At 40.4% G+C, this 9,256-nt stretch overlaps 1 long non-coding RNA gene across 3 annotated transcripts in view; it reads right to left on the bottom strand.

The window, feature by feature from the left end:
- Positions 1–2,137: 2,137 nt before the first annotated feature.
- LOC125328934 overlaps positions 2,138–9,256 on the bottom strand; it is a 170,686-nt gene continuing 163,567 nt past the window's right edge. For all 3 annotated transcript variants that reach the window (XR_007204962.1, XR_007204960.1, XR_007204961.1), the window contains exons 3-4: positions 6,496–6,547; positions 2,138–2,272 (exon numbers count right to left, since the gene is read on the bottom strand). This is a non-coding gene — a long non-coding RNA (uncharacterized LOC125328934). The remainder of the gene's footprint in view (positions 2,273–6,495; positions 6,548–9,256) is intronic.

The raw sequence follows: 9,256 nt of genomic DNA, 5'->3' as shown, positions 1-9,256 counted from the left end.
TCTTGTGGGCCAGGAGTCGACACCGTCTTTTGCCCATTGTAATATCTGTTAGTCAAAGCAGCAAAGAAATGGAATCACAGACCACATGATAATCCTTTCCTGACGTTGCCTGGCAAGCTTAAATGAGGTAGGATGACCCAATGGAATTACTGAATCTTATGCTTCTGATCTTTGGGCTGGTCCTTTAGGAAGGGCGGTTTTCATTATTGATAATTTGGTGGTCGACTGCCATGAAGGTAATTGCTTTAAGGATATAAGTACTAATGAAAACCCCAAATCCTGTGATAGTTTCTGGTATGCAACCAAAAAATAGAAAATAGAAAATGGAACTGGTGACTCAGTATGGGCTGCTTTAATGACTCTTTAATCTCTCCCATAAAAGAAGTTTAAATAATGCTGTTACATGCTGATGCTCTTAGCACTTGCTTTGGTGCATGATGTATGGCCAGTGTCTGCTCCAAGAATCAACAAATGTACATTATTCCATTAGCAGTTTTCTGTTTTCTACAAAGCTTTACAATTTATTAGTTATTTATGTTAATGTACTAGTGCCTTATTTTACATATTTATAATATCTTCTTTCCTCTGCCATGAAAAGCAATGAAAAGTTTAGGTATTGCAGATCAGTTCAGCTTACATAACATTTACAAAATGTTGTTTATAAAAACAGTTTCATAGGTAGTTCTTTCTGTGCTTGGGACTGCTGTTTTAACTTATGTGAAAGTCTCACTGACATCAAAACAAGACTGAGGCTTTTCTAATTCTCTGCTCTTTCTTTCCGTCTGCTTTTCAGAAAGGGGGAGGAACTCAAGCTGTATGAACAGAGATGCCACTTTTTCCCCAGTAAAATTTGGGAGAAGTGTAGGACAAGGAAGAACATCAACAAAAGGCTGCAGATAAGAAGGTTTCAGTAGGAGGAAGAACTGATAGGGCAGAATGTAGTGGAGCTCCAGAGGGTTTCTAAAAGCATATCTATTCAATAAAAATGTAGCTGGTATCACTGGCTACCCAGGAACTTATTCCTGTGCCTGCATTTTGCAGCAGGGGATGGTACAACTTGGATACAAATCAGTTACTTCTGGCTGATTGTCTTTCCTCGATTTCCATGGCACATGGTCTTTACAGCACTTACCAACTCTGAACATTGTCAGCATCATGGCTGCAGAACAGACTTCCTAAATTCCTCTTTTGAAGATGTCTCCATTACACCCAGCATCTCAGTTCTGCCTGTACAAGTGATTTAGCACAATGATGTCACTCTGGGCTAAGTGCAAGCAAAGGCACTGGGTTAGTGTGATGCTCTTAGTTTTGGGTGATGACTGTATGAGGTCAGTACTGGAGCATCTCTATCCAGCACTGCAATTTAAAAGCACTTGTGTGGGGTGATAAGAGTTTCATATTTCAGGATGCAAATTATTGTTGGTTCCCCATGTGTGACTTCAGTTTATGTTTTTAGCAGTGCTTATGTCCTCTAATCACATATTATCAATGCTTTGGGGTAAATTCTACTCATTCAACTCAATGACCTACTCTACTACATGACCTCAGCAAAGGCTCAGGTTCATTAGCAACTGATGTCTCCTCGGTGGCCTGTGTGAAGTGAGTTGCCCGTTGATGCAGTTCCTAGATATTTTATTACTGCATTTTCAGACATTTTTAGTTGCACATCTGCCTGTGCTAGTGAACGTCCCCGAACACAATGACAGTGAAAGAATATTTTAATAAAAATGATAACACTCTGTTTCAGACACAGATCTGCTTTATCTCTAGAGGAGTTTCAAAGTTACAAAGCCTTTTGATTAGCTGGAAACCACATCTGACTTTGCTTTTTCTGCCCCCATGATGTGACTCAGCTTAAGCCACATTGGTTCCTAAATCCCTGTGTAAAACAATGACGGATGTCAGGCAGATGAGAATCCTTTCTTGACTAAAGGCCGCATCTACACCGACAACCCCCTTTGCATAGCCCTCCTAACAGACAGGAGAGGCAAACGGGTTCCAGCTCTGCTGAGGTGACATCAATTCATCTCAGTGACAGAGACCTGTGCTTAGTTTCCAACACCCCAAACACTCCCAGTCCCAGAAAGCACCTGTGAACCACATTAATGTCTTCCAACAAATTTTCATTTACTTGCCTTTTCGGAGATTTCATTCCTGACATTTCTGAAAGCAGTTCTCAGATGTAGAGAAATCCTTTTCTTTCCAAGAACATTTCCAAGGCTCTGGATTATTTCGGGTTAAGTTGGATATAAGAATTTAAAGGTAAATTTATCTAAATTAAAAAAAAAAAAAAAAGAGCTTGTAAATGATCTCAAGCTGGAGCTAACATCAACTTGTCAGTTTGCCTTTTATATTTTCTGGATGGTCAGAAGGGAGAAATCTGATCCCAAACCCAACAGTTTAAAATTACCCATCTTATTCTACCTAACAATGAAAAAAATTACCATTATAACACCCATAATGTTGATGAATATCAGAAGCTTTTTAAGAGTCCTGATGGGATATCAGGAGTGGTCAGGATCTGGCTGATGGGATGACAGGATTTTGTTGGTCAGATAAAATCTGATATACAAGAGTAAATTAAAAATGCAGAGCAAAATATTCACCCTTAAAGAAGAAAACTAATACCAACATTGCTGTAATAATGCTGCTTCTACCATTTTAGCTAAATAGGAACACCTCTGTCCCTCCTGCCATAGCACCCCATGCCACTGCACTTGCTGTGAATTCACTCCAAAGGTGTGGTGCAGTGAGAGTAGGTGCAGGAGCTGAGGATGAATTTTTGACTGGGAAAGCAGTGTGTGCAAGGATAATACTTTTCAGAAGAACTTGTATCAGGACCCAGAATGCCAATGGTTTTTCTCCTGCCAAGCAAGCCAAGCTCATACTTCTGGTTCCTGAACAAGTGCTACAATATACACAACTGCCCCGATGACACATTGCACACTGCAGCCTTCCTCCTAGACCTTCCACTCTCTCCAAATGGCAGCCTTCCTGAATTAAAATATAAATAAAACCTTCTATAAAAGGGCAAGAAAAGGAGAGTTCTGTTTTCTGCAGAAAACCCAGCTGATTTGAAAATAAATATAGGGGAAATATTTGGCAACCAAGAGTAAATGTTATTTCTCTTCGAACTTGTAAAAATCAGAAAACCAAATAGTCTTAAAATGTGCTCTCTGTCTCTGGTCTTCCAGCACCAAGCTTACTCAGAGTTCAGAATGTTGACAGAAATAAATTACAAATCAGTTTATAAGGAAAAAACGGGAGCAATTTTTACAGGATTTTATTGTTTGCAGGATCATATATCTTGCTAGGGCTTGAAGAACACTGCTTTGGATTTCTCATACAGCAGGTAACTTCTTTGGGGAAATTAAGAAGCAAATTAAAGTGCTGTTTATGGCCACTGAATTGCTCTGAAAGCATATATTATTTATTATGAACATGTTATTCTTACAGATGTATGTGCTACTATCATAAATTATTATTTGCACCGAAGCAGCCCCTTAGGCCATATCTGAGAGAGGAAACCCAGGGTATGTCTGGAGTGTGCACCCACCGGTGGGAGTGCCTGCTCCAGCCATCTCGGAGCCTCCTGCAGGTAAGACCCAGGTGTGCTTGGATTTTCTTATCCCAGCTTCTCCCTCATCCTTCCATGGAAAGGACACTGAAGGGTATGGTTCTGAGAAGAGCCCCAAGTATCCCAAAGCTGCCTCAGGGTTCCCAGATGCCAGCTCCCAGCATGTACCACCAGCTGCCCCAACCCTGAAGAACACATTTGTGACCTGGACCCCTTGTACTGGGAACCACAACAACCAAGAGCAGTTATCTAAGTTCCTGCATCAATGCTTTACAGCCTTATGTACTAGATGCTTCATAGATAAAGATCAGAGATCTGCCCTCAAGAGTGTACAAGAGTCCAACAGAAGGAATAAATAAATTGAACTTCAGAAAAAATCTGTTATTTTTTAAAAAACTGTTTTAACACTTGGGGAGGTAGCAAAGCCATGTGAAGAAGTTCTGACAAAAAACCCCAGTAAAACTACTATTTTTTACTATTATTTATCTAGACAAAGTGAAACTGAAATGACAAATGCATAACCAAATGCTGAAAGGTTTGATCTTGCTCAGGCATGAATGGGTAGATTGTTTTCCATAGCTCGGGACCTTCTGATTAGATAATTTGTTCATGATTATTTGTCAAAATGAGACATTTTCAAGGGAAAGTTTCATGGCTCCTTTGTCAGGAAAAGTTTCTTAGCTTTGTTCTGCAGTTGAAAACATGGCTAAAAGAGAATAGGCAGACTAGCAGAAGAGTCACAGACTCAAAACAGGTGAGACCTGCCTGGGAAGTGGCCAATGCACTCAAATAGTTCATATCATGACCTGCAGAACCAGGGATCACATCTACCATCCATTTATCCATTTATTTGTTCCTTTTCCTTTTTTTGCTACGGTTTCTATTTCTCCTTTCTACTAACATTTTACAAAGGGTTTTGTTGTTTTATTTTCTTTTTTTCCACAAAGGTTCTTTATCTCCTTCAGATCATTCCTCTCACCTCCAAAAGCAAGGACTTGCATGCTCTCAGTGCTGGGGTATCATGTCAGCTCCTGTATATTCAAACCTGTGTTTTGTGAGCCCCCTCTAGCGCAGCTCACAAAGACAAGGTAACCCTCCAACCCTATTGAAAACTGCAGCATATCTTTGTAGCAGCTAGAAACAGGTATTTGCCCTCCCTTCCCTGCTGAAGTTGCACTCACAGAACACCACAAAAATTCAGGATTCTACTTAATAGCATGTACAAGATTTTATGAAAAAAACCCAAACAACATGAACCCTGTAAAGAGACCTTACATTTCTTTCATCTTAGCATTTGTGTCTGCTCTGCTGGCAGAGAGCTCTAATTGTCAGGGACACAATAGGCTGTGCTTTTATCTGTGATTAATAGACATGATCTTTCCCGAATGATAAATGCAGGTAGGTAAAGTCTCTGTGACTGTATCTATGCTCTATCATAGATTATCAAAACCCCTACAATGTGGACATGATAATAAGTATCCATGGTGTCTAAAAATGCTGGCTAAGAGTTCCTAATGTCTAGAATTCATTTTTTATTATTTTTATGTGGCTTTGTGGGGGAATATCCCCCACAGTATTGAAATTCAGTTTCTTGGTTGTTGTTCAGCTCTCTGTTCTGGGGATTTGCCCCACATTCCTCATTGAGATTCCCTTTAAGCAGGAAGAGGGATCAGTGCCCTGAGCAAAAGGACAGTGTGGACCTACAGAAGCATGCACCATCCCCAGTGTGGCTCTTGTGGGGACAAAAGGGCACAAATGGATCTTTCAGAAACCTGCAACACTCTCTTGCCCCCTTGCCAAGGTGGCGCCACAGCTACTGCCCCTCAAAGGAAGCAGTATCATGTCCTTTCTTTCTGATAGCAACATTTCAACTTCTTGTATGTACAAGTACTAGTTTATAACACTTGGTATCGGGTAATAAATTGGAAATAAAGGGCATATCAGCAAGAGCATACAACAGCATAATAGTTTAAAAAGAAATACAAATCTCAGCTGTTACTCTGCCAGTGACTCAGAGAAAAGAAAGAATATAGAAAGAAAATTGCTGACATTTATAAGCCCACATAAGAATACTAAAATACAAAGCTGCTTATGAGTATTTTGTAATGAAATACTGTCCTGATAACAGATTTTGTTTTAATTTTGTGCTTATATGTGATTTTAATGTATCCAAACTATTTTCATACATTGTTAAAGGCATTTTCTCTTTCGATTAGGTACAACAAAATTAAAGGTTTCTTAAATATAATTGCCTGGAAAAGGGAGTTGTTGGTACACTTTTAAGTAAGTCCCATGACTGACATCTCTAGCATGTTGAAATAAATACACAAGTAAAGTTAATCACTACATGTTTTAAAAGAAGGAATTGCCATAACTTTTATGTATGACTACATTACAATGTTTAGATAAATTGCTTGATATAGGTCATTAAAGAGGGACCAATTCATTTTTGTCTGTCTTAAAAAGGGCTCAGAAAAACATGATTCCTCATCAAACATCCACTGAAAAGACAACTCACTGTAATATACTGAGATAAAAAATGGGTTCAGGAGGGGAACATGCTTCTTTATCTGGTGGGTCCATTATCCCAGTTGTACTTGACAGCCAATGAAGAGTCACATAAAGTTTACATTAATTGATTTTATTGTTAATCTGCTTGAAATTTTGTAAGTCAAAAGGAAAAAAAACACCTGAAAAACATGCAATCAGCCACTTTATATTGTGTTTAACTGTACAAAAATGCTGCTCTTCCAGAGATCCAATCACCAGCAAGCTGAAGAATGCCTTGCAATTTTTACACACACTTTTCTTTCATCTAAAGCCAAAGACTGTCTATATGATACATTGCCACCTCTAACATTTATATTTCACCACTGTGGCCTGCGATGTACCATTACAATGGTGCTGAGCCCACCTACCTCTAACATCTCTTCTCATGGGGTATTTTCTCCCAACAGTGCTGGAGATGGCCTGTAACCCAAAAAAAAAGTTTTCTCAGTACAGGAAGTTTACAACACAGGAGATTTCAGTGCAAAACCACACAAAAAAGACCTTACTATTGGCACATGTTTGTTGGGGTCTCCCCCCCCCCCCCCCCCCCCCACCATGCAGCCCTGGGAGAGGGGTCCTGGGGGGACAGACACGGGGTTCACGGGGTTTCGCTGCCCCTGGTCAGCCTCGTTCCCCATTGGTTGTTTTGTGTTCCCCCGTGTGGGCAAGGACCCTCGGGTCCCGTGATTGAGCAGTTCCTCGGCAGAGCCCCGGCCATGCGGCTGGAGAAATAAACATCTCTGAAACATCTACCAAGAATCTGTCCATATATGTTCTTTCCACAGGCCTCATTGTCTGATACATGTATTGCAGTATCCTCACTGTAACACGTTTCTATACATTTCATTAGCAAAGATGGAAAAACTACAGTGTAAAGGAAATCTCTACTCAGAGGAGACTTTATTAACTTCCTTAACTTCTTTTCTCGTGACTGGCGTTGGAAGTGCTGTGATAACTGGCTAAGTTCTACCTGGTTATCACTTTAACCTTACTCTGCTCCACATACTGCCGTCTATAATGCATCCAATTAGTCAGCAGAGTAGGATGTTAGTTGTGTTCTGGAACTAAATACTACCTGTTTAGAAAAGATCTGATATGGCACTGCTAACCAGAGGTGGGCAAAACACTCCACTCAAGTAATTTATTTATCAGAAGATGACAATTTTTTTTTAATTCCCCAAATGTAATAAAACCATTTTTTTGTCTTCAGGTTCAACCCTAAAAGATTTATCAAGATACTTCTAATTGTGCAACATTTCTGAATACTTAGTACTGAGTTTACGGCGTGTAGCTAGAGTCAAATTTGCTTGTGCTAATTGTCGACAATTGAGGTGATGATTATTTCATCAACAGCAAGCTTGGTTCCTAAGGGTTTGACTTGGAGGGAGCCCAAGTCACTCCTGTCTGCTGATGAAGCTGTTCCACTGTGTTACCCTCCTGTCAAAATGGGTTAACATAGTGTAGCCCATGGCCACCATGCTACAAGCGTAGCATTTCTAAATGAAAGGTCCTGACAAAAGAGGGAGATGAAATCCTGTCATAGAAAGGAGCTTTTCTTTGCTCACTCCCAGTGAGTTACCCAGCTCACCGAGGACAGCCATTCACTGCATGCACACATCTGGCCCAGCCTCTCTTCATGTAACATCATTCATCAAGTCCTGTCGTGTTAGCCTTGCTGCCCACATTCCCCCAGCACGCCACGGAAAACTTTCCTCTCAGCACCTTACATTTCACTGCCTCGTAGGCATCCTTTGTTCACTTTAACAACAAAATGGTGCCATTCAGGGGCTGTAGCAACATAATTGGTAGTTACACAGCACAGTCCTCCAGTCACCGAGAGGTCTGCAAGTGCATGGTCAGGCTAGGATTGCTGCAGTGTCATTCACTGCTCCAGAAAATGCAAACTTAATATTTTCGTGATGCATCTTGTCTCTGTGATTTCAAGAATGCTTTGTAAATATTCGTTCTCTCCATGTACATACTAGGTGAAGCTGGGAAGTATTAAGTCTCTGTGGAATATGAGAGGAGGAAAACATAATTATACTTGTCTCATTGCTGCAATATAGATGCTGTGAACCCTGGTGGTCAAAAGCACTATTTCTGCTCTTTGAACATAATTTCAAATTTTTCCACTTCATAGTTCAGTCCTGACAGCAAAGTAGGCCAGTGTATTGCAAGTTTATGAATTTTGAGACCAGACTCATGAGACTGAGGTGTCCTGCTGCCTGTGAAATGGAAGGCTGCAAAGGCAGTGCCTCCCAGGTATGACATCCATGGAAGAAGCATGGACAGGACCATCAGGCAGCCTATGCAATTGATAGTTTGGACCATTCCTGAAAGGGTGATATTTTAGCTTTTATTTTTATTGCATTTTTATGTGTTGAGTACCTGTCTGAGGCCATTTTTAACAGGCTTCCATCACTTATACTTAGCTCATTATCAGTGAGGACAAGGGGAGAAGCTCCTTACTTGTGTACTTTAATACACACTCCAGTCAGTTCATGAGTAGGTAGATAAGGGAAATATGAGGTACCTGCAATCTCCTGATTCCTTTTACCCCATTGTGGTTCTTGTGGTTCTGGGAGGGGTTTTTTCGTGTACTTCCACACACATTTATCAGTTTCACCTTCTCCAACTACCCCTCAAAGCCTGGGTTTTGTCTCTTTGCCTTATCCAGCACCCTTACGCCTGCTCCTTTCTCTGCTGTCTGTTCTAGATTACTACACTAGACTATCATTCTCCAAAAGAAGAGTATGGGGTTTTTTTTATTCTTAATTTTCTCCATCACATCCCATTTGTCTCCTCAGTCATCACAACTCTCTTATCTTGTCAGGCTCAAAACCTTGGCATCATCATTAGGTATTTGCTTTCTCTTGCCAGTATCTATTCTACTACTCAGTATTATAGATAACCTTCTCCTAATATATCTGTTTTCATCTCTTTCTGTACATCTTCTTCTCACTGTTGGAACTATGGAATGACTCAGCTCTATGCAGCCTTTCCTTGACATGGCTCTGTTTGTATTTGTTTAATGAGATTCACCTCAAACAGTCATTTAAAATTTAGGCATGTAGACAGATAGAGCAGTAGGTCTGTCAACCTGTGAATCACTTGGATCAGTCTTTGAGT

This window comes from Corvus hawaiiensis, chromosome 7 (assembly GCF_020740725.1).
Source record: "Corvus hawaiiensis isolate bCorHaw1 chromosome 7, bCorHaw1.pri.cur, whole genome shotgun sequence".
Taxonomy (NCBI): domain Eukaryota; kingdom Metazoa; phylum Chordata; class Aves; order Passeriformes; family Corvidae; genus Corvus; species Corvus hawaiiensis.
The sequence above is the reverse complement of the archived record's forward strand: the minus strand, read 5'-3'. Positions and strand labels throughout refer to the sequence as shown.